Raw genomic sequence first — 26,636 nt, forward strand, 5'->3', positions numbered from 1 at the left:
GTACAATACATAATGTGTAAAGTATAATGTTTTGTAACACAGGAATACATATAGATAGATTTTGAATATTAATATTACAACAAATTTAAGCATGGCAGCTTGAAATATTACGCCATCAAATATTGTGTATATACATTAAACTTTAACTTCCACTTCGCAAGTTTTCCTGATTGTACTCAAATTCTAACCTTAATAATATTTTAAGTGTAGGGCTCATACTAAATAGGTAGCACATTGTAGTACAAGTACTTTTAGTGGTTTAACCCTCCCAGTAATTTTGGCATCTGCAAACGATGAAACATTTATGAACAGCCAATAGGAAAGCCGTATTTCAGTCCGGTCTACATCCAATCAGGAAGCACAGGTGCCATAAAAGTACGAAGGCTACCATCTTGTGGAGGGTGGAAAAGTTAGCGAATATCTGTTTAGTCTTGGTTAAAACAGCCCCCACCTCCCCTGGTAATTACGACTGGGTTCGTGTTTCAGGCGAGAGGAGAGCGGGCTTCATCTGGAGGATAGCAATTGTTTTTAAATGAGCTAGCTAGCGATAAGTTGCTAACGCTAGCTGAACAATGATGCTACAGTGCGTTTAACCTGGAAACAGCTAGTGGTGCGTTCACGTGGTGACGGAATAATTTGGGAAAATGAGTTTCCGACTGGGGAAATGGGGCTCCTCATGTAGGAACATTCGGAAAAGTGATGTCAGTTTTTGTGCAGGAGTTGCTCAGTTGATGATGTCATATACAGAAACCTGGCGGAAGGTTTCCGACAGGTTTGGTTGATGGTAAAAAAATAACAACAACATTTGATTATTGGTGGAAATATATGTTTTGCATATCAATTTTATTCTTCGATTAGTCCGAAAAACGTGTATTATTATCTTCATGCCTCTTACCATATCCCTTTTCTTTGCTCTTCATTATTATGCAAGTTGAAATTCTCTAAACACACGGATACAACACATTTTGTTTCAGCAGCATCCTTGTGTTTCACCGAAGTCGGAACAAGGACTTCACAACTCTGGAAATGGGAACTGCAGAGGAGCAAGCGAATGCACAATTAGACGGTAAGTGAATATTGAAGAATTACCTTGAGCTCTTTTTACTGTAGCTGAATCTGACCTTTACATTGATCCTTTTAAATGATATGGGAGCAGCGGGTGGACACAGCTCTGTGCCAGAGGACCTACTCCACTTCTGAGGCATGTACCACGGTCTAATTTAGGGCAGTGGCAGAACTACAGCAGGTAAACACTTCTCTCTCCACTACTGTGCATTCACCAGGGGTCTATGCTATCTATGCAGACTTTTTACTAGTTTATCTTATGCCGGTGGTCACGTAAACAACGTATCTAATGAGCTTGTGAGGCAGAAGAGGCACCAGACTAAGACTGTGGACCATAGACTGTATATTTTTTTCACACAGATGATTGTACTGCATGAAAAAAACGCAGCTCCTCATTCACTGCAATAAGACCACTGGCGAGTCCTGCATTGGCCAATCAAATGCATGCAGGCACACAATCCCAGTGTGTATAATCCCACTTTGCATAATCACTGGTACCTGAAGCCACAAAACCCACCAAATGTTTACAATTTGTAGCACTGAGATCGGTCTGAATGTTTACTAAATCTGGCCTGGCCGAAAGACGGGAGAAAGTGCCTGGTGATGGGTCCAGTTAAGAAAGAGAGTACACTTTAGCCCCCATTGTTCCTGCAGTTGCAGTTTAACAGTGTACAGCAGATGAAATCTTAGGGTGCCTGCAAACTTATTGTTGCTGATAGCATAATTTTACCTGTGTATTCTTTTTTTAATTTGAACAAATTATAACAATGAAATGAAGACCAAATAATTTATTGTTTGGTTTGTCGACTTTTGCTGTGATTCTTGTTTGATAATTACAAACACCAGCTCTTTTGCTATAGTAATTTCTGATTCTTCATTGCACAACTGAAATACAGAAGCTCCTCACTGTAGGAACATTTGGAGAAAAAAAAAGGATGATAGTTCCTGAAACAGTTAATTAAGAAATCAGCAAATTTTACTGGATTCATGTGATATTTTTTCAAATAAAACTTATAATAAAAATGACAAATTTAATTTTTTTTTTCCCCGAGGTCATTGTGATTGATGTTGTCACACGCATTATTCAATGTTAGATACAAAAACAGAAGATAATTTATGAATGAATTGTATACTTTATATTACCGCAGCCTTTTTAATATTATAGTTTGGACTGGCCAAGGAAATTTGACTCCCTCCCCGCCAATGCATGTGTAAAGAAAATGATACAATGAAAGAAACTCCCAAAGGACATATTGTTTATTAATTTTTTGTGTGTGCTTCTGGTCTATTCAATACAGAAAAGAGAAAATAAATTATGGATTTTGAATAAACCAATGGCATGTAGAGACATACACAAAAATCCCAAATGCACTTAATGAATTGTCTTGTGACTGCAAAGAAACATATGTCTAAATGGGCATATGTCTAAATCGCAAAGATGTGACGTGACTCAAGCTACAACACATGGGCACACACCACGCACGCACAACCAGTAGCTTTTTACCTAATTAAAAAACATGCACAGTTTCTTGTAGCGTCTTTCAGCTCATGAGGAAACAGTTGTACACATTATGACACTGCTGCAATTCAGCATTATAGTCATACACATTTATTACGTTTGCTCTGGATGGCTCAAACAGCCATGCATGACTCAATCTATCTCTGTTTTGTGCAGATGGAGTTGTGTGTTAGATGAATATATGCAAAAAGAAATTGCCACAAATGTGCAAAAATTTGTGCTGAATTGAAACAACAGATAAATTAAAGTGATGCTTCGCTGATTTCCATGTTCTAAATGAAAGAATTATAGCCTCTCATGGTTCTTTATCATCATTTTGACTTTCTTTGTGTTTCTTACATAATGTGTCTATTTTATTGCAATGTCTGAAGGAAGTTATACTATAATCTCCTTTAATTTTAACCAATCAGTGTTTGACCCATTGTTATTGTCAATCTACTGTAACGGAAATGGGCCCTAAAAAGGACTAATTTAACATGGCAACAGTACAATAATGTAAATATGTAATGCTGTGTACAAATTTGGCAAAATTGCAATGAGGGAGAAAATATATCATATTTTTATAATGGGATTTATAGCAGCGACAAATGTAATAACGGCCATTAACAATACCACCAAAGTCATAAATATGGTAATTTGCAAATGACAGTACACATGGATTAGTTTCTGTGTAACTAACAAGTCAGGTTTCATGACCCCTTGCAAACATAGCAATTCACAATACATATTGTCAACATTTAGAAATAATTGACAAGTAAGATATCATAGTAATATATAATAATAGTGTAGTTTTTTATGTGCATGTCCATCTACGTACTGCACTAAATACTGTGAAGATGGACATATTTCACATTTTTCTTAATATATAATTGAATGCAATTTGTACACCAGTTCATATTATATCTCTGAGTCACTAATTGGCATTAAATTCAACATGAAGCTGGATGATAGGACTGCAAACCTGAAAATAGAAAATGTGAATCTGAAAAACATGTGAACCAGCCAATTCATACTTGAAAAATGAAATAAAATCCCCAAAAACAATATTGATTTTGGTTTTAAATGTAACATTCACCACATGGAAATAGCATAGTGGCTATACATGCATTCAATGATGATATCTTGCCTTAAAATGCATACTTTGAAAAAACATCTGTGAGGTGAGAGGGTGGCAGCAGAGTATAGACAATGACAGTTCAAAACAGCAGTTAAATAAAAATTAAATACAGATTTCCAGTGTTTATTACATCAACAACAGTTTGACAGCCCCCAGACAACATTCATGAAGGTAATTATCTAAATAAAGCTGGGGTGCAAAAACAACGCAGTGCCTCTTCTTTGTGGACATTAGCCTGTTGGCACTACTGTGATGTGACTGTGAGCCAGATAGTCCTTTACAGGGATATTCCCTGTTGCCAACCATAATTAATTGCTTTACAGTCTTCGAGGCCATAATGCTCATCAGTTATTAATTAGAAATTCATTTTACTGAATAAATAATGCTCATGATTGATGATGAAACTTGTAATTAGGTTCTTGGAGTAATGCACAGGGGAGAAAGCCTTTACACTTGAATCGAGGCTATTAAATACTGCTCTTTAAAGGGACTGCGATACCTCTTGTCATAAAGCGGGGCTGCCACAGAAGCATCTGGATTCAGGGAGGACCATCATAACTTGTAATTCACAAACTGTAGGTTATGTTAGGCTACTTGCTTCAACAACAAGTCATGATCCTTCATGTTACTGGACCATTTTCTCTCTAGAAAGCAAAACCATTCATTCCCAATGTGTCAGGCTGGAGCAGCAATAACCTGCTATCAAGCTCAAAACAACAGCCTACAGTCTTTTCACCAAAATTAAAACAGATTAGGGTCCTGTGTTACACATATCTCATGGGGATTTCCAGGCGTCATATAGCCTACAGTCCTTTTAAATGACGAGAGAGAACTGTGAAAACTCAAGCCATCTATGGTTCACTATTGATTTTGCACAGAAGACCCAACCATTGTTGATAGCCTTTTTGATATATTTTCTTGCAACCACCAGTCCCTTTGGAGTTTTGTGCGAAATAAACCAGTCAATAGACACCTATTAGGATTTCTTGATCTGAGCCCATAAACCTATGGTGTACATTGTTACTGACGCTCATTGCATCATTATAGCAGGGAGACCAAAAGCTATTACTTTTGGAGGATGAACCATCAACACTTTAATGGCTTCTGTTTGTAATACTCCAGTTTTAGGTCAATTATCATGACCGACCAGCAGTTGAGAGGAAGGCGCGCCATGATGTCCTCCAAAGACGAAACAAGTACAAAACAACAGCAGCTGATGATGGTGTAGCCTCATCATGCAGGAATATTGTTCCTGGTCCCTTTCACCTGTCATCACGGGTGGGAGTGAGCTATGGTAACCCACCACTCCTCCCTTTTGCTCACCAGTATCTGCCGTATTAGCAAATTATAATGGATATCAAAAAGTAGTCAGTGGAGAATGAAGACGACTGTCCGTACCCTTCCTAATTGGATTTATGTTCTCTTTCTGATAAATGGCTCACAACTACTATAGAGTCCTGTGGATTTTCCTGCCCTAATAGGACTCAGTAACTGGATTTACTAACAGATAGTGGGTCAGAAAGGACATAGAGAGCAAAAATGTTAATTAATATCAATAATGGCCAATTATTAGTTTGACAGAAGGATCTAAGCTAGCTGTGTGCTCTAATGACTCTGAGCTAACTTGAAGGGAAACACTGGCAAATTAGCATAACTGTGTATGCGCACTCCATGGAGGTGCCCAGCAAACATCTGTTATGTTAGAAATTCAAATAGAATTCCTATTAGTAACCCTGGCTGTGGTTGCATAATCAGTCATTCTTCTCTGGCCATTTTGGAGGCGCTAACAATGCCCCTGTGACTGGTGGAACTCCTCCCTTTGGGCTTTCCAATCAAATCTGGCCCCATGTGGACCAGGTCCTAACAACAGACGAGGCAATGTGGACATCCTGAGGAGAGCTTTGTGCTCTGACAGGAGCTCAATCTATCCACCCATGACACATGACCGAAGAAAGAAAAACATTTTTTTTTATATTATTATTTGAATATGGCAGATACAAGTTCAGGAATTAATGTGAAAACATAGCTTTCTGACTGGATGGGACAGGGCTACTTATTTTGCTGCATCTTTTACCCGGTGTGTTTGGAGGCATTGAACTGTTTGCAAGTTGTATTTATGCCATTAAGTTTACTTCAATACTGAATAAATACATAGTATGAAAGAAGATCGTAAACAGGGATTTATATTGAGGTCATCTGAAGGCAGCGGCTCCTTTAGGATATTGAAAACAGAAAATATTCTGGCAAGGAATTGATTTTCTATTTGAAGCAAATAATGCTAGTTCTCTCCACCTTATGGGAATTACTGCTACTATGACTGCTGTATGGATACTCCTTGGGCATCTTGCATTTGTTTTTGAAGGAGCGCTTGTTTTTTAATCAATGCGGCTGTTATATAGAATAGATGCTGCCCCTATGACAGGAAACCCCAATATCCTGTTTGCATAAATTGCCATAAAATAAAATAAAATCCTGTTGTGCTGTTGACATTATTGAGTTGCGTTTTGGCTGCTGGGTTTAGCCTACCCCTTCTTCACTGGTACAGAAAAATCATGTAAAGACGAGAGTTGATCACTTTCATGGGCCTTATTTTTTTGTCTGCCACCACAACAATATAAAACCAAGTTCTGTGGACATCACATCAAAACAATTTATTCTCAATCTTGGCTGAAGTACTTTTTACAGTCTTTATTATTGTGCTCCAATATAAGACCTGTAGTCTGAGCTCATGCTACTGTAGAGTATCATTTTTTGTCTTTGTCACCCACTGGGACAGTCCCTACAGTATAAATACTTCATGCATGTTATAGAGTTATTTCCATCTAACCTTAAAGCCTGCCCCAGCCTGCTGAACAAGGGTCAGAAACTTGTGCTCAGTTTAATGTCACTGCATTAATTCGTAAAGTAATATTACCCCTTGTGATGTGCGAAATACTGTGAGTCTGCTGTCATGACTTACAACTCCAAGTGACCTTCTCTGTTATAATCTGAGCATGTAATTCCCTCTAGTGTAATGTCATGTTTGATCAGGGGAGCTACCGGTGTCCTGAACTCGGCGGTGCACAGTAGGAGGTGTGGTGAGTCAAATGGACAACCAGAGGTTCCCCTTAAGGGCAAAATTGACGTTGTCTGCATATTCCACCTGCAATGTGGTTGGCTTCACGGCATGGCTTAATATATTCAAAATTAATAATTCTGGATCCATCACCAGCTGTGGTGTGTGGTGTGTTTGATAATCTACCTGATGACAGCGGGTGTGCACAGGAAATTAAAAGTAAAAATTTAAATCTTTGGAGAAAAACTTTTGCAAACTAACATCAATTGCCATATTTTGAGTAATTAAGTTCACTTAAATTTTTTAACTAAATTGTTTGATTGTATGCATTTCCTGCTTAAAGTCTTTTTCTTTTCATAATTGAATTAATATCTGCGTCCTGAATGAATATCTGTTTGTTAATAAAAAAACACCATATGTTTCGTGCACAGTGCTGCATCCAACAGATTTGGGTACAGTATACATGAGTGGGCGGCTCCATGGTTGTATATATGTAATAGCTTCAGCTTTACGCTCCTCTCCATTCCACGGCCTCCGGTGTATAAATTTACTTGATGGTGTTCGTTTCTCTTTCTTAATTCATTGCAGTCGGATTCCTCTTTGATGCAGTTCTGTTGTCCCCCAAACAATTGAAGTGGAGACAATGGAGGCATAATGATAGATCCGTGTACCCACCATCTGTAAGAGCAGCTGCTCCCTTGCATCTGTACAATATGCTGGAGCGGGGAGCCTCAGTAATCTGCATAATAAGGAGAGGGCTTATCTCAGTCTAGTTAATAATCACAAGCAATCGATGCACTTCATTCCCTCACTCCTGACTGATGAAAAAAAAACAGCAAAGTTTTGGTATGTCTGGTGTATCCTCAAGATAAGCAGGGGTCACGGTGTAATGCCAAGCTGTTGATTTTGCCTAGAGCTACAGATTTAGTCTGCACTCAATTTCATCTTTTCATGAATACCATAATTACAGCAGGACGCTCTGAGTTATCATACTGCCTCTCCCCTCCTCACTCCCTTATAGAGTTTATAGGCACTGAAGCAATACTGTAGCTCATGTAGTGTTGGTAAGAAATACTGTCACACCGGCCAGAAGATTGGCCTGTAAAACACAAAAAGAAAATGCATTGGTAATGTTACCTCCCGTCTGAAATGCCTTCGTAGACTCAACTACGTCTGCACGTGTCCATAACGCTGCAGCAGGGCATCAAATTTCAGCTCAAGGAAACATTTATACTCTGAAGTGAGAATATTATTTTTTGCCCTCACACCTAGTTTATTTAGGCTTGAAAATCATTACTTACAGATTTTTTTTGTTGTTGCAAATATTGACTTGGGTTAGGAGGGGTAGAAATATTAATGTTTATTTAAATGTTAACATTTTAAACTGGATCAAGTGCTTTATAAAGAGCTGATTTGACTATGAACATTTCTGTCTTACGTTTAGTAAACAGTCGTTTAAATTCAAGCAGAGGGTTTGAAAGTCAATGTTTGGCTTTAATACTTGTTGACAGTCTGAGAGCGTGTAATCTATCCATAGAATGGGTTGTTTGTGTGTCGTCCATATATGACATTGAACCTTTCTCTATGCAAATTAATAAACGCCTCAGGGTTTTGAGAATCAGCATTTTATTATTTTCTTAAACAAACCCCTGTTTATCACAGTTGGTAATGGCTGCTAAGCAGGCATTAAATTGATTGGGTGGAAAGTATACAATAATATTGATCAACAAAGTCTCTCCTTGGAATTCTCTTGTTAAATATGCTCATTAAATCAAGTTTATTTAATGCTATGCTGTGCGAAAGGAAAATGCACCAAAAATGAATTTGCTTTGATTTTTCATGTTCTTTGTTTATAAGTAGTGTAGGAGTTTGGTCTCTGAGAAAAACATGTTTCATATATTTTAACAGAGGCATCTCAATTCATGGTACATCTTTTATAGTTATTATTTTTTTCTATAGAAATAAGCTACATAAATGTACCCTTTTTACCCGATGGTGCTATATAAATATATTGAATAATATTCAGGAACTATTCCTTAAAAATTGCCACCCGCTTCCCATGGTTCGTGATTCTCCTAATTAAGCATGCATGATGTTTCTCTCCCAGCTGCTAGGCTGCTGAAATGCACCAGGCAGGTGTATTGAACCCCCAGTGAGGCCCGAGAGTAAGAACCGTATACGTACAAGTGCAGGTGTGACATGTTAGGAGGAGTCCAGGTGCTTATTGAGTTATCAGAGGCAGCCACTGCATGTTTGATTTATCATCTGGGGTTTAGCATTGCCATATCTGAGCGACCATATATCAGACAACAAAATAAAACGTTCAGAAAATTACCCGCTGCATCGCTGCAGTCGTGATAACTTACATCCAGCACACTATCGGATGTCGCGTGGCACGTACTGACACTCAATGTGAAAAATTGACAATGCTTATTGAACCTGTATGGTGACAACACACACTAAATCATGAATGCAAAACCTTTAGCCAAGCCAAAGATTCACCTTGAATTCACCCTTTAAGTGTCATGATTTGTCAATGATTTTTGATTTATAGTTTGTTTGTCTGCACTTGAATCAAATGGCAAAGTTAAGGCAGCACAATGCTGTGACATGGGTCTTATTGAAAGTACATTAAGACCAATTAGATTTTTTTTGAACATCTCATGAAGCCAATAGAATTAATTTTCAGATGCTCATCAAACTAATGTGTGCTGTTTGACGTGAATGCCATGCTTACGGATGCATTCTTAAGAGCCTTAAAGTCAGAATGAGCCAGCCAGTCTCCACCAGCACATAAAAGGTACCCAGATTTATGGGGAGGTTTTTATCCTAGACTCAGGCACCATCTGATAAACAAGCGCTCTTTGCTTGAGGCTAAATAATACTCTTTGAGGTCCTGATTTACAATGCTGTGAAGGATCCATTTGTGGTTCAGCTCGGAGGCACGCACCTCTGTGATTGGTCATCCGTGAGCTCAAAATTTGGGCTCAGATCTACAGCTCATGAGCTTGAGGATTTCTAAATGGACAAATGCATAAATGATGGTTGAATTTTATTCAGACTTAATAGATGAAGAGAAATGAACTTTTCAGAGATGTAAAAGGCTCTTAGATTTAACAAAATCCTCTCCAATTCCCCCTGATTGAGGCTAAAACTGCGGCAGCGTGCAGCCAATCTAATATTCTTGGCTTTAAAAAGGGAACTCATTGGGGTATTGGTCCACAACATGGATTCCTAAGAGATCTGATTAAAGGGAAAATCCCTCAATGTTTCACCCTCACCTTCTCCATTATAAATCAGATGCACATTGCAACAGCCTAAATTCATCTAACATTGCCTCGCTTCATGTAGGAAAGAACCAGCTTCCAGTGGCAAGGCATATAGGTCCAAAAATACTAATCATACTTTTTCAACAATCTCGTATGCAATTATTTTTTTGTATAACTTGAAATATGGTAAATTTTACTTTGGCATACGGATAAACATCTGATATTTATTTAACTATATTCTATAACATCTGTTGTCCTTGGTCTGAAAACCATAATTGTCGTCCTGACACAGTTTTTGGATTAAAACCATTTTAGCAACATTTAAGTCACTTTGATAATAATATATTTTAATGTAGCACAATGAAAGTGTTCATTAAAACTTGTCTACCTATGTCTGAATTAAACATAATGTAGTTGGAGATGATGGACATGGTGGAACGATACAAGCAGAAATATTAAATTTAAATAGAGCTGTTAGCAGACTCAAAAAGGAAGAACAAGCTAATCCTCCGTTTTTGGCACGCACATATTCATGTGTTTACAATTTCTCGGTACATGACAGAAAGTTCCGCTGCTTGGATATTAACCAGTGAATTAACTGCAAATGATAGCATTAATTTTATTTATGAAAAGAAAATTACTTATCATTTACATCATTAGGATTGCTTGTGAAATTACACAGATAGGAATCAGATCAAATCCGTTTTCATTCATAGTATTTTATGTTATAATCTTAGGAAATTACAAATTTTCACAGGAAAGATTAGATTTTGCAGTTAAAATGTTTTTTGTGAATTATAATGAGCCTTGTGGTGAATTGTAAAAGAGCAGATTCCAACCTATATTTATCACAATCCTCATGTTGCAGCCTATACATCAGACCCTAACTACCAACAGCTCTCCGAGATCCATTTATCCTCATATCAAATGTCACCCACGTAGCTTTCCCCCTTAATCGGCCTCGTTTAGCTGCAGTTGTTAAATGAAGTTCAACACCTGAGCAAAAACAACAACAGGAAATGTCTGCTTATTTTGGGGGTGGTTTATAGAAATTAAACATTGTCATTGCAGTTGTAGTAAATCCATTTAAGACCTGTCTTCTGTTTAATGTTTATGGGGTTGTGAGAAGGCCGCGACATTGTCGGGTCATGTTTTGACACATTAATTGGACTAAGGGCTTTTCATCACAGCTGTTGGGAAATTAAGAGGAGATTGAAAGCCCCTGATGTCTTGTAATTACTGTTTCATGTTGTGCAGTCTCACTTATGAACAGCAGCTCCCCCTGATAAATGGGCAGTAAAAGCAATAATAGAGCAACTATACCGTGCAAGAGAGGGAAAACGGCTCCTTGTACGAGAAAAGTTGGTCAGGACCGGAGAAAGGTCGGGTCAGGAAAAAAGCCATTCACTTCACGTCACTTACAAATGAATACAAAGTCATCTTTTTATACTCCCATTCAATTCAGTGAGAGTGTAGCCAGAAATTGAATTACACGGTTAACTCTGGTGGGGCCACAATCTCGTATAAGCACAATTAACCCCACAATTTCGTAGCAGGATGTTTAGCAAAGAAAACGTTCTGCCCAGTGTGTTTTCAGGCCATGTTCCAGAGACGAGGGGGGGCTGCATTCAAAACAAACCGCTGTCCCTGATATCAGCTGGTTAATCCTCTCCTTTTAGTGGCTTTATTGGTTCATTCAAGAGGGTCTGTTGACATTCCCCCTGCCCTGTTAAAAGGCGACTGCATCTCAAGTGAAATCTGGAGTGTTCTTTACACAGGCGGGGAGCCCCATGTGGCTCCTGCCTCCCAGTGGGCCTGTGATTTTCCTGCTTTAAGTGTCTACTGTCAACACTAATTTGTCCCACTCCTCCTCTGCCCCCTCCAGAGGGGGACGCTCTCCTAAAGTTTTAATAAAAGATCAGCTATAACGCCCCCGTTTTCTGGGGGCTGAGACAAAAGCTCTAAAAGCCAGAGAGGCAATAAGATGCCAGGTAATGATTACAAGGCTTGAACAGAAGCAGTTACCAATACCACATACTGTTTTACACAGCACAGTATGTGTGTGTGCTGCAGCTAAAGGCTGGTTTCTGTACAGCAGTCACCCACAAATCAGAGATGTTGTCTCAGCCTTAAATTAGTGGACGTGAAAAGCAATGTTGTATTTTTTGTTTTAAAAAAAGACAGAAAGTTAACATGGTTTGAAATCATGAATATTGTAGTTGTTTTATGTTTGCTCATCCAAAAACATTACTGTCAATATTACAAGAGAGCAGCGGAAGGATTTTACCTTGTAGTGTGTGTAAAAAATTGTGGTTTCATTTTTGGATGAATATTCTCAACCAAATTTCAAATATTTGTCTAGAAAACTTTGTTTAAAAGTTACAGTTCCATTTTCCTCTTATTAACTCTGCGTGTGTCTCTTGCCACTGTATATGGCCTTAATGCAAACTGAAAATGTGTTGCAGTCCACTAAGCCCCTTTGTGTGTTTCCATTTACCCATTTTTTTTCTTCCTCAAGATTATTAAGAGCAACATGATTGCAAATAATAGTTTCTGACATGTTTTGCTTGAATACCATTTCAGGGCTTGACAAAGTAAATTGCTCCATTTCATTTAGCTGCCTTTGATGTCTAAAGGAAAATCAATGGAAAAAGTAATTTCTCTCCCGCCATTTAACCAAATTCCCATCTAGCTGAATGATAGGTCCCTGGGAAAGCAGGCAGGAGATTTTCTTTTCAATTATCCCTGACTTGTTTACATAGTGTTTTGTTGACCGGACTAGATGTGAACATACAAATCTCATACGGGCTCTGCTGTTATTGCGGAAGCTTAATATAATTTCACATCCAAGGTAGGCAAGAACCATGTAGGAAATTGTTCAATATCTCAGTTGAAGCCCAATTTTCACTGCATTGTTTTGTCGCACAGTGTATTGTAGGGTTATGGTAATGTAATATGCATAATTCATACACCTAGGGCCCCCTCCTAATTTTTGATTCTGCTGTCCTGCCTGTTCATCTGAAGCTGAATTAATGCTACATTGTCCATTAGGCGGCCATAACACAAGCCAATACTGTCACACACCGTGGTTGAACTGAAACTCCCTGGAGGCAAATGGTATTCCTCATTTTTCCATTTTTGTATACAGGCTATGCAAGAATTGCTTTGCAAAACACCACATTTCTCATTTCGGGTCAAGCCTGATATGTTTCAGACCGATGTTGGGATAATGATTCTGTGTAGTAATTGGAAATTTTCACGAGGAACCGAATGTGTGTGTTTTGTCCCCCCCCCCCCCGTATTATCCAGAATTACAATTTTGCTTTGCCTATGTGTGTTTTGGCTCGCACGATTCTCAGGTGGATCAGTGGCTGTGAGAGCACAAAGAGAGAGCGTTAGATGGCTTGTTATCCTCTCCAGGGTTCACTTACAGAGCCCCAGACTGCTGCAGTTGTGACCTTCATAAGGCACTGTCTCCCTGCTGGGAACACACTCACACACACAGACCGAGCACATCCACTCCACAGCCGGCACTCATTGGGTCATGATGGGGCTAAGCAGCCCCATTAAAGCATGCTCATCTAGGCTGGGATCACGTGCACAAAGCGTAGAGATGGACTCGAGCCAAAAGGTCTTGGGCCTGTGGTTTCTGACTCCACAGCCCAAATGTGCTGGACTTTGAGGACTTTTATAGTCGTAAGATACAGTAAAATGAGTGTGTATGGTACATCTGTGTCATCCTTTCCTCAGAACACTGTTCTCGTGATGTTACAGGCTGCACTCAGTGTATTATAAATCCATTTTTGGACATGCTGTGGTCAGTTTAATGATCATTATGTGGCTCAGATGGAAAAACAAGGGAATAAGGTGAATCAATGATTGATTTTACAATGTGACTTGATTCATGGGTAGTGCTGTGATAAATGGCCGTCTTATCAAGCTTGAGGGGTAACTGTTCTGGAGAAAAAAATTGTGCGTTGTGAGAGAGAAGTCATGAAGTAGCCCCTTTTTTGGCTTGGCTTTCAGTGTTTCATTAGTGGGCCGGCCATGTCATCCTATAGTGCACTCTGCTTAAGAGAACATGCTGTGTTAGCTAACGAGTACACATTATACATTAACTATTTCAACTAATATTTATTTATCATGAAACTTCCTCTGCAGCTGCACCCTCCAAAATCTTTTCAAAAATACAGATTTCAAATCCCCGAGCACCACATCCACACCCAATGTTTTTTTCCCCTTAATTAGTCAGATGAGATACAGAATTGCCTCTCTCGGTGTGGTGTGTAGCTTCTGTGCCATCTCTGTAGGAACACTGGCATGTATAATATCAAGCAGAGGATCTGTCTTTGATTCTGGCTGATGGGGGGGCCGGGCTGCACCTAAAGGTACTGAAGCAAAGAAATAATGGTATACTACACTGCTTGTGAAAAGCAATAGGAGAACGGAGGGGGGTTCACATTAAAAGTGTCTCTCTAGGTAGCTGACATGACGCGACTAGTCAGACGTAAATAATGACAGACGGAAACTATCATGAGGTCTGTGAAGCATCCGCGTGCTGCCATCATTTTCTGTCTAACCTTGCATTGCCAGCAGCTCACCAGCTCTGCAGATCATTTAAAAAGCAGACTAACGATGCTGCCAGACCTCACACCAGTCACAAGGATTTGCCTGGGTTTAGATTACCTAAATAGATTTTTGCTTCAGACATAAGTAATATTTTCCCCCAGCACAGTGACTTTTGCATTGATTTGCCATTATTTAAAGTTTTGCATAATTCAATACAATAATTCATGTACAATACATGTTTTTTAAGGACATCATTTTTAAGGGTTTTTCTTTCACTGTTTTGGAGAGAAAGTCTGTGCATGTTGCCTTTTCCCCCCCTCACATGGACCGTGTGTTTGCCAAACTACTGCTGATGAGGAAAATAGGGATCGTTTTTCTCTTTGAGTGGACATGTCACTTTCTGAGTGAGGGTTAAATGATGATTCAAGAGGACTAAAAGTTAATATCAATTCATTGAATGACCCGGTGCTTCCACGGGTTTGCTTCTTAATTATATTCTGTTCATATGACGTACAGTTGCTCCACGACTTGTAAATCAAATTCAAATCAGGTACCACGGAGGCTCAGATTGAGAAAGATGGGCCTGATTCTAAAATGTTTATTTTTGCATTGCACTGCGAGAGATGAGCAACGTCGTTTAGTTTGGGCAGAAGGCTTTTCTTCACACTGATGCACCGACCCTCCATATGTCTAAAATAACATTCCTATAATTGCTCTTTGGCTGTAATACCTTTATAGTGTTTTCACATTTCTGATGAGGTCATGCATTTACTTCAACCAGTAAACACATGACCATGTTTCACACAGAGAATATGTATAAGACATGTTGGCTTGAAGTGATATGAGAAATAATTTGAATATCTGCATAGACTTTAATTTATTGTCCCAGCTCACCGCTTCTTTACTAGAGGACAATAACAATGCAAAACAAGAGCCCATTCTGCTATATAATTAAAATCATCTTTAGGGACATGTTTTGCTCTGCACACAAAAAATTTGAAACTTAAAAAATGGCATGGTAATGTATTTGCATAATATAACAATGAGTCCCACTCAACAAATTTATTAGTCTGGATTCGGAAAAAGCCGTGGCAAAGCAACTTGCATACTGTAATTGGCATCTTGTGGTTTGCTTTCCTGAGGAGAAAGTGAATTTTATATGCTTTTATAATAAATAGCATATTTAAGCGCCCAGGAAATCACTGCAAGACATCCATCCTACATCGTTTCATTTATTCTGGTGTGTTTAATTAAAGCGAGGAAACTACATTCAATTTGTGTCTGAACAGTGTCTAATGTCTGAGACTGGTTATTAGATATTAAATTGATGCATAATTCAGGCAATTAAGAAAGTAATCACACAAAGTAATGTAATGGAAGTTAATTATTACTGCATAAGCAAACAGTTCATCAATGCTAGTTAACGCTGTGACTGCATCCCTAATATGCTCACCAAGCACGGAAATTCCTCTCCCTCAATGTTTTGATGTGCTGATTAAACATTGTGGAGGCAGATTAGTGAAGAAAGGAAGCAGGGCCCTCTCACCTCCGCTGTTCCTTGAGTGACACGGTTCAGTGTGTTGTCGCAGCAGGGGGGTGGGGGGGCGCTTCATGCCCGCCGTATTTTCAAGCGCCGAAAAATGACGAGGAAGGTTGTTTGGGTGCAGTCAAGTCCATTCTTCAATCATGTCAAAGGTAGCATGACTGAATAACACGCCCCTTCCTCACATTTTCAAGATTTTACCAATTTTACCTATCTATCTATCTATCTCTCTGTCTGTTTGTCTGTTTGTCTGTATGTCTGTCTGTCTGTATGTGTCTGTCTGTGTCTGTCTTTTTCATGGCTTGAGGAATATACAATGTGACTCTGTTTACCGGTCGTTTTATTTGTGCAAAACCCAAACGCTCAGGAACAACACATCTTTCCCCCAAATCATGTAAAAAACGGGCAGCCAAATGCACAGACACACACACACATACACACACACACACACTCTCTATCTCTCTCTGTGTTTTGAAGACATCCGTTAAAACAAGACCTTCCAGCCTCCGGTTGTTTTCCTGAGTAAACATGCGTGTCACAGTTGACCTTTGCTGGGGTCAGGCTGCTTTTATATTGGCTGACATGTTTCCAACTTAATAGAACTGTTTAGCGGAGATCCCCTGGGCCCCTATTTTTATTAAGCTGCAATGAGTTGCGTCTGTCTGGGTGAATCAAGAGCACCAATCAGCTACGGTCGGACACATAGTAACGGAGAAATATAGACATGTGGCTACACGCTAACACATGCTTTATATGGTCTCACACACGCACACACACACACACACACACACACACACATACAAAGATGCAGACGTCTGCAGGTTTACAGCTTGCACTTGCACACACGTAGCAAAAGTTATATCTTCCAATTTGCAGCTAATTATGTAAGCTAATTTCATGCTCTTAAATTAGCACCGTGACCATTGTAGCTCCTTTTCGTTGTAGTCAATGTTTAGCATGGAGTTGTATACGTAGCAGGAGGGGCCTGGATGTCAGGGGTTGTTAGAGGCAGTGCAGCATGTGGTCCAGTGTGACACTCTTTTGTCTTGTTCTCTAAGCAGTTTTCTGAGGTTTATTGATTTATCTTTGTTCAGCCATTGTACAACAACCCATAATGCTGGTCATTTTCTTAGACTGATTCTAAGCCCCTGTCTGGTAATCAGGGATAATTGTCAATTATCACAAGGAACCATCAGATCAATTACTGCAAAATCAATGCAGCCACTTGGCTTGTGCTGCCTCTTTTCTTCCAGCAGAAGTACCACCTGCACTGGCAGAGCTGCCTGTAAATCCGAAGATCCATATAAAACATCTAAAATATAAAAAATTTTAGGGTTGTTTTGTGTTGCTGGAGAATCATTGCAGGGTGGTGTTTTACAGTCGTGTTTTTGAAATAGCGAGGCACCAGATGCACCTCTCGCCGCTGTTGTTTTAGAACACCTAATGGAGACAAAACTATTGTTACCTCTTAAACCGAAGGCTGTGTATTATATCTTTTCCTTTTTATGAGCAAGCCGGAGAGCGCCCCTATTCCTGGTGGGTGAGATGACTTTTGTGATGAAACTTAATGTCGGGCAGTCCCGATGTCCTTATTTTCCTCTCAGAGGCAAGATTCCACTTTCACCTCATGAAGGAAAGATGCCATCCGCTGAATGGTTTCCGCCGTGTATGGAAACAAATGTGCTGCTGTAATGGAATAGCCTGGTCAGCAGCCTAATGTATTATCTCCTCCTCAATGTATTTATTTAAACTCAACTACTCCACATATTGCCTTGTCATCTTAATGGGCGAGGATTAATCTGTTGCCGTGTAGGCTTACGTGAATGAAAGAGATTGACCTTTCTACAAACTTTGTTTGTGGCCCCAAAGGGCAAGTTAACACTTTCAAATTGATGCTGTACAGTAAGATTTGCGCTGCTTTTTTTGATCATGTCTTATCTTTGAGTTGATCATAAATAGGCCTTAAACGTAATAAATATAATTAACACAGAACAATGAGTGGGAGGCCTGCACTGTATGGACTACTGTTTTCTTCATTATAACAATAGAGTGTCTTGTTCAAGGACAAACCTTATGTTTCACCACTGAGGAGGGACAAGCTATATCAAGACAAATGGTAAGGTCATCATTAAATCTATCTACTATCTATCGCGCAGTCTGTAATGTTTATCACAGAGTATATTGTGTCTACATATTAGATATCGAGTCCTTGTTTAACACGGCTCTCAGAATCATGTTGTCCATTTCGATATATGTCAGTTGTGTTGTAATCATTTTCAGTGAATCTAGCAGAGATTGTCATTTACCCAGTGTCCAAACTGCTCATATTTCATCCCCACCTGAAAGAGGCTGCCATTGAATATAATCACACACACACCTACTGCATCAGGCCAAGAGAAAACAGAGTGTGCACTTTGTGCACAGCTATTTATATCAATAAGTCCCGTGCTGAGAGGCACAAAATGAGCGTTTAAGCTGCAGGGCCCAGAGAGCTCAGTAGCAGGTGGGCAGGCTGCTTTGAGGTGCCTGGGCGGAGGGGGTATTCGCTCTTTTACAGGTGTTGCCCATCTCACTGTGCGTCCTCGGCGCTGGGAAGGTTTAGGTTTGGGAGGGAGCGGGACAGCTGGAGCAGCAGGCAGCAGGGAGACAGAGAAAGAGCCTCTTCTTACTGCCGGGGCCTCCGCAGGTCAGTGCCTCTACCCAAAGGGACGGCGGAGCGAAACGCCATCAATTCACAAACAAAGGAGCCACTTCACCCACCACAAAGGAAACATATGTGATAGAGCTGACTCCCAAGCCGCCGCTCACTTTAACATGTCAGCCTCTCCTAATTAGCTTTGTTAACTCCCTCTGGTGTCTGCCCAACTGAGGCCTCTCCCAGTCACATGTGGGCTTTGTGTTTACAAGGGCAAATGCTTGGACTCGCTCCCAAAAACAGACATTTTCCTTTAGGCTGGTGCTCTGGTTTGTTTAATCATTCCTAAAACGAGAATCATTTTCACTTGAAGACCCCCTCCCAAACAATCGCCCCATTTTAGATTGATTGCATTGACACAGTATTGATATATTGATTACTGTGGTGCAAACAACCGAAAACCTCACAGCCCCTTTTTGTGTGGAGCTTTACATTGTGTCCGAGATGAGTTGTGTTGGATGAAAACAGCCGCCCCTCAATCTTTATCGGGATGTTTTGGAGTCATTACTGGGCAGCCTTCAGACTGTGGTCTGCCATGCGTTACATGTTGCAGTCCACACTGAGCCTCATGTGACCCCTGCTGCTTACCCACTGGCAGTGCAATTTAACCAGGCTGATGACATGCAGCATGACATCCCTCGGAGAGGCGTCTTACTCGCAGTCTCGTTGGGGATTGGGGGTTGGTCGGTCGGTCCGTCGGTCGGTCAGGGGGGATGTGTGACCTGCAGGATCGCTCACTGACCTCTTCTGCAGCACAGATCTGTGATTCAGGAAGATTGGATTTTGCTTTGTGCATTTCATTTGTTATAATATTGAAGTAATGCAATAGCAGCAGACCACCTCCTTTACATGCTCGCTGGGTGATGGTAGGAAGGAAGTAAACTTCATCAACTTAGTGAAATGAAGGTGGTGTCCGGGATACATAAAGTGGATCGTGCTGAGAATGAATCTCATTACCATAAGTCAACCTCAGTTAGAATTCAGCCGTAACTAGCTGTCTCTTGGCCTGAACACTAGGTGGGTCTGACAACTGATACGGCTGAAATATGTATAGCCCTCTTGATGTTTACGATGTGCTTCACTCTGTTTACCTCCCAACAGTGGTGGAGTTGATGTATTTGTATGCTGCTGTACTGTAAGTGGATTCCATTGGACTAACATTTAACCAATGCTTGTGAAATTCAGCCTCTGGCCCTGCTGGCTGCCAGACCGTCCAGCACTTGAGAAGCACCCGGCCCAGAGCTGTGTGACTGCTGATGACTGAGTGTCACGATCCCGGGATCTCTGCTTTCTCTTTGACAGGAGGGTTTGAAATTCCTGGGTTAAAAGTTCTCAGAGATTATATCTCAGAAGGCATTTGTGATGATGGTTCATGACAGGTATTGCTTTCAAGTGGGTGAAGGGATTCTTCTGAACGTCCGCGCTGCACGGGACTTCAAAGAATTGCATCAGTAAAAATATACAAAGATTTAACTGTACCCAGATATTTCATCATTAGCTGTGGGTTGTTTGTACACAATCTGATTGGATTCCCTGATAGAATAAAACTGAGGTTTATTTTCGCTTCAACTGTTTCGAGAACGAACTCAATACAATCTACACTCAAATTACAGTATCAATAAATGTCCGAATTTTCAAAATGCATTTGCCTTCTCTGAAATAGTGATTGTCCTGCTCTTTAGGGAGGGCTCACTAAGTCAGTTATCATCCCTGACTGTATTTATCTTATGCCATTTATACAAACATTTCTGGCGTATACATAAATAGATAAGTACACATTACAGAATATATTTACACAGCAGTGTGTCAGTATGGAAAAAAAAATTCCCATATTCATTACCCCTAAACCTATTAGTTTAAAGTAACAGATTAGTTCAAGCTTAGTCTACCTGCAGTGCACCTTTAAAAAATGGAGAATATCAATAGGAATATTTACCAAGCAAATGTGTATCAAAATATGGCATTATTCCATGATAGGTGAAGCATACTTACTTTGACATGCCTCAGCAACTCAGTATATTCTACACACTCTCTGCCAGCCATGACAGCAGCCTCCTTTTTTGCTCCTTTTCTCCTCTTTCCTGAACACTTCGAATAAAAATCACTTCATACTGTTGTGGAGGGATACCAAGGTAACAGTCTGGAGATGTCTGGCCAAAAGGGATTTGTCCCTCTAGGTACAAGGTAGGGAACAGTATGCCCCTGCTATTTTGCATTTCTGCATTGCTTTGCTGGCCAAGCATGCTTTATGTGGACCGAACTCTTGGAGTGTGTCATAGCATCATATGACCGCTGTACAGGAGGCTTGCTGTTGGACTTTACCCAGCAAATATGGATTATGTTAAAGTGGACTGTGAATTGACGAGGATATGCTAATGTGTCCCAGATGGGTATGCGGGAAGCGGACGGCAGGGACATGCAGACAGTATATGGCAGAGGCAGTGTTTGGCAGGTCTATCATTCCGTCATTAAAGGCCACATTATTACTTACAACAAGGCTTGCATGACAATTGCTGGAATGAATGCAGTCCCTCTGAGACCAGCCTCCTGTGTCCTTCAGTTTCTCTTTGCCTTTCCCTTTTTTTCCCCTTTTTGTTTTCTTCATCCTTGCAAATCTTTTCTCTGCTGCTGATGCTGTGGATCTCAGTCGGGTTGTGTAAGGAGGTTTGTGCTCACCTTGTTCAAACATCAATAAGACAGCCTATTACAAGCTGAGGCCATTCATTAATGTAATGAGGTGGTTTTGCTTTAATTGATAACAGATCAGCGTTGATGAGCCATTATGCACTCGTGGATACAATATTTTGCTGCATTTTTCCTAAGTTGAACAGAAGCACCTGCATATTTGTTTTCAAGAGGCAGGACGCCTCTGGTACTATTATTCTGTTGCACCACTGGGCTACCAATGAGCTGTCCCCTCTGCATTATTATTGAACTAAGGTATTAGATTTTCAGCTGCACAAGCAAAAAGATAATGGTGGCTTATGTGTAAGTGTGCATTTGGGACGGCCTTTGTCCTTTTGATCTAAACAACCATGTAAATGACAGGATTAAAGAAAACTGCTAACTGATGCAAACTTGTGAACAGTATTTCACATTTGCAGAGATGTCTCAGTATTAAACAACATAACTTGCTTAATATAGTGTACTTAAATGGGCACACATTTGACAATATCCATGTAGAGCTTAAATGATTATTCTATGGAATTTTAATAAAAAAAAATTTAACAGTCAGTCAATTGTTCATTTCATGAAAGCCAGTTGCCGACATTCACTTCTTTGGCTTCTCTGTGAATATTTACTGATTTACTGATATGTACTACATTGAAGACTTAAGGAAATTGAAATATCTCACACCAAACAATAAATCAGCTAATGGAAATAAATGCAAATTGCAGCACCATACCTCTATGTATGTTCCATTATTATGTATTTATTGACAAAGCATAGTGTAGAGTTTTCTTCATTGATCTGGTGATTTTTGTGTGTGCCACATGCCTGTGTAGAGATGTACTGTGGTGTGGAGCAAATTACTACTGACACCACATCCAAGCACATCAAGGATTATCATCACAAAAATGACAGAATTAAAGATGTCAAGATTGGCTTTGAACCCCTCTCCGGAGACCTGGCTGGGCGGATGGAAGACGAGGGGGGTGGGGAGGAGTGCTCACATTTGTTATAGACTTCTACACGCTGTATTTGCTGGGGGCATTGTTAGCACACACATCGCCTCCAGCCCAGGATTTAGGCAGGCCCCCAGCAGATGCAGACTGCCCTGCACACACGCACACACACACACACACACACACACACACACACACACACACACACACACACACACACACACACACACACACACACACACACACACACACACACACACACATACACACACACGCTCCCTTACTACCACCCCCCACCCCTGGAAGGGTGAAGAATAGATGCCCTGGGGCAATTCAGCTAGTGTGGATCAGTTCAGATGAGGCACATTAAGTGGCAAGTGATAAATTTGGCATGACAATTGCAAACACCATCGCTTTTGTCTGTAATTAATTCCAGTGGTGCCTGAGGCCTTCCCTGTGTTGCTACTGGTGTGGGCCAGCAGTGCTTTCCTAACGAGGCCACATTACAGCCAGGATTATAGCCCAGATAAAGGTGCTCTTAGAGGGAGGTTAGTGAGATGTATTTCTGCGGTGCTGAGGTGGGTAAAGATCTGGAAGTAATTTTTTAGAAACGTTTGATGCAAGAGCAGCCACAGTAACACTGAACTAGCATCAAACGGCAGTGGTTTTTAATTCAACCGCTTAGATCATTTTCTATAAAGTTCACACACCGTCCTCAGTATCTCGAAAGCAGCCTTGCAGAAATGATGTTCGCTGCTTCCATACATAATAATGAAGAGGTAAACAAACACTGTAATTTAAAACCTTGCTGAAGACAGCATGCCTCTAATAAGGAATGATGTGGAATACAGTAATCGAGTTTCAAAATACTGATTTAGAAATTGAGTGCGGGGGTGTACTGTATCTTAGGGGCTCAAATGATGAACTGGCACCAAGCAGTGGAAATTATGAGCCCACAGATTGCACCTTTAATATTTGGTCCAATGGGTCCTACAACTCGGTTATTCTCGTTCAGTGGTAATGTGGAGGCATTAATTAACGGCTTGTACTTCTGAGTAGTTTTATTACGGCTAATGTCCCTCATTAAGTGAAATATAGTTACTCAAGGACATAAAAGAATCCCTCAGCCACACAATTAATCTTGATTTCACTTGTGAGAGTACTTGGATATCTTCTGCAACTTGCTCTGTAATCTATGGCCCTTGCGCGGGCGGTCTCTCGTGTTTACTACCTCCTCTGTAGCCTCCAGCAGGGGGAAGCTGAACACACCACCAATCTGTGTCATTACTCTGTCATTGCATCAAATCACATGATTAGCTCATGGGGCAGTGGAGGAGGCCTGCTTGGTGCGGCTGGCCGTCGCAGTCCCCAGGTAATGGTCCGGTGGCACTGTGATGGAGGGTTGTGTGCCGTCCTCCATACAGGGCCAAGGATGCACCATCATTCAGCCTGCTGGAGATGGCCTCAGGGTGAATCGTGTTCTTTACTGCTCAGCCCTCTCACTTATGTTAAGAGTGGAGCACTGCAGTTTCCCTTCCAGAAAATATTGCTTATTGGTAGCACTTCTTTCCTTGGACATGCTATCATAAACATGGGAAGTGACTTGTTTGGAAATAGGCTGTACTGTGAATTACACCACCGAGCTTGGATCTGTCACATACAGGTATGTGTGCCGAAAGACGGGGATCTTTACAGTGGATGTAAAAAAAATAAAATAATTACCAAACCATTAAGTGGGATAAGGAGTAGCCTATGCAGGAGTACCTAAAAGGTGCCGTGTGCCTCTGTGGAAGGCCAATCTGACAGTTTGTCGATGCAGCCTTTTATAATGCAAAGGCTTATAATTATCTCATGCTCGTTCATTTCACACTGACATATCGCTTTCCTAAATGTCAGTAGGAACAGCCCGTGCACTTCTCTTCCCCCAGCTCAGGAGAGCCCTCTCTGCACCCTGCACACAGCCATGATGATGGCAGTGCTTTAGCCCTGAACGTGTAGCCCCCCGCCGGGGAATAGCGGTTCAGGCATCACCGATCGTTGACCTGGCTATTGTTGTTTGTGATACTTACTGGTAAACTTTTGCAATCAATACAACATCAGCCAGAAGAGCCCCTGGGAATGAAAACCTGAAACAGCGCACTTAATCTTGGAGCCAGCCCCTGCTCCCTGCTCTACCGCTAAACTAGGTAGTTGGCCTACTTGATGCGGCATTATTGCCGCAGAGGTCAGATGTGAGCTGTCTTGCACAGCGCCTGATGAATGGCTGTTTTTGATAAAGCGCCTCTCCCATCCAACAAGAGACATTTAATAATGATGGACCATAACTGCACACAAAAAAATCCTTGTAGAAGAAAGGGGGAAAAAAATCCCTCCTGCCTGCCTTTCCCTTTCTCAGACAGTGAGCAGCTAGCCATGCTCAGTGCACTTCTAGGCTTTCGTACAAAGGAAGCACAGCACTGTGGGGCTTCATCTTCACCTGTTTAATCTATTGAAAAAGATAATTGCAAATAGGGTGAAATGCTGCATGTTACATTTATGAACCACACTTAAAATTGGATTTTGGCAAATATTAAATCTTTCCTTTGGACATGATGTCCCTAAATTGTATACTAATAAAAAATGGTCGTGCAGTGCAACAGCACAGTACTGTATAGGCCTGTACACATGTTTTACACCAGAAATTATTCACAAAGGTAACAGTGTTAAATGGTGGCATTATGTCCACAGTAATACAATTTAGCATCCTCTAGGAGAGCAGAATCCTTCTCTCTACACCAATCTCTGGAGGTGCCAAAAAGATAATTGAATGTTTTTGCGGATGATCATTTAACTAGCTCAGTGGTCAAGGCAGCAGCCAGCAATTTTGCAATCTGCCATTGCGATGAGCAATCAAATCAGCATGTATTTAGTTTAAGTGGCTCTAAATAAAATGCACATCTTTTAAATAAGTATAGTTATGAAAGTACACGGTGAAATTAAATGCCATTCTCCGGAAAACAAAGCCAAAGGCGTGGTGACAGTTTTGACACAGACAATTCCTTTAGTGACAGGGATAACAAATTAATTGGAACCATAACACATTCTCTCTAAAGGTGAGGTAAACACACCTGACTGTATATTTTTCACCATCAGTTAAATCTCAATTGGATCTAAAAATAAACCCCAAGGCATTGAACAGTTTAATGGATTTTGACGTCTCTGCATTATGCTGTCACTCCGGTATAAATGAATCATAACTTTGTTCTGCGCCAAGGAATTACCATGCATTTTGAGAAAATGTATTGTGCGCCAAGCTGTGAATTATGATGCGAGATCAAAATAAATGTGTAATGACTTTGGAGATGCCCAGAATAATTTATTGGGTGGAGAGGGTTCCATATTGAAAAGAGAGCCTAAGTGGGATACAGAGGCTCTGTGCACTGACACTGCCCTGAATGTGTTTGAATTCTGAAATGTCAGCATTAGATGGGCAAAGAATCCGGGCTGTTTACTGAAGCTTGGTAAATGAGGGCTTCATTTGGGATGCAGCAGTATTCAATTATATGGTTATTTATTGATCAGAAACAATATATGTCTGTCTCCCGCATGTAAAGATGAATTCAGAGGATAAAAATAAAGTGTCAGGGAAATTGGCCGATGAAGGATTGCATTTGATCTGGGTGGGAATTCAAGAATGGAGACAGAATACCCTAGTGTTTAAAAAATGGGCCAGAAGTGTCTTTGCAATTAAAGTTTTCCACAAAGAACTGTGAAGTGGGATTTAAAATGAGAACGAAAAAAAACAAAAACAAAACCATAACAATACAAAATAATCCAGAGGGGAAAATGGCTCTGAAATAAAATAGAAACCCATGGAACACACGTTTGTTTAATTAATAGAATAATTAAAAATAAACAACAGATTTTTTTGATCTAATTGCAGCAAGTTTTTTCATCAGGTTGGGTGATGTGGCACATTTTTTTCTACTGATTTCCTATTATATTACGCTTATTTGACACAAGTTAGCCAACTTTTGAACAAATCTAAAACAATTGGTTTCATCAACAGAAAAGTAAATAACAACTGCTTTGATAATCAGTTAATCATTTAGGTTTCTAAGCAAAAATGCCAATAATTCTCTCATTCCAGTCGGACCGTTTGGACTGTTGGTCGTAGGAAAACAAGACATTTGAGGATG

At 40.3% G+C, this 26,636-nt stretch overlaps 1 long non-coding RNA gene across 4 annotated transcripts in view; it reads left to right on the forward strand.

Moving 5' to 3' along the window:
- Window positions 1-321: 321 nt before the first annotated feature.
- LOC124850989 overlaps window positions 322-26,636 on the forward strand; it is a 78,288-nt gene continuing 51,973 nt past the window's right edge. For 3 of the 4 annotated variants that reach the window (XR_007032097.1, XR_007032098.1, XR_007032099.1), the window contains exons 1-3: window positions 322-459; window positions 978-1,066; window positions 1,157-1,246. This is a non-coding gene — a long non-coding RNA (uncharacterized LOC124850989). Of the gene's footprint in view, window positions 460-977; window positions 1,067-1,156; window positions 1,247-4,823; window positions 4,996-26,636 lie in introns of all 4 variants that reach the window. The other variant, XR_007032100.1, reaches the window with a different exon arrangement.

This window comes from Scophthalmus maximus, chromosome 14 (genome assembly GCF_022379125.1).
Source record: "Scophthalmus maximus strain ysfricsl-2021 chromosome 14, ASM2237912v1, whole genome shotgun sequence".
NCBI lineage: Eukaryota > Metazoa > Chordata > Actinopteri > Pleuronectiformes > Scophthalmidae > Scophthalmus > Scophthalmus maximus.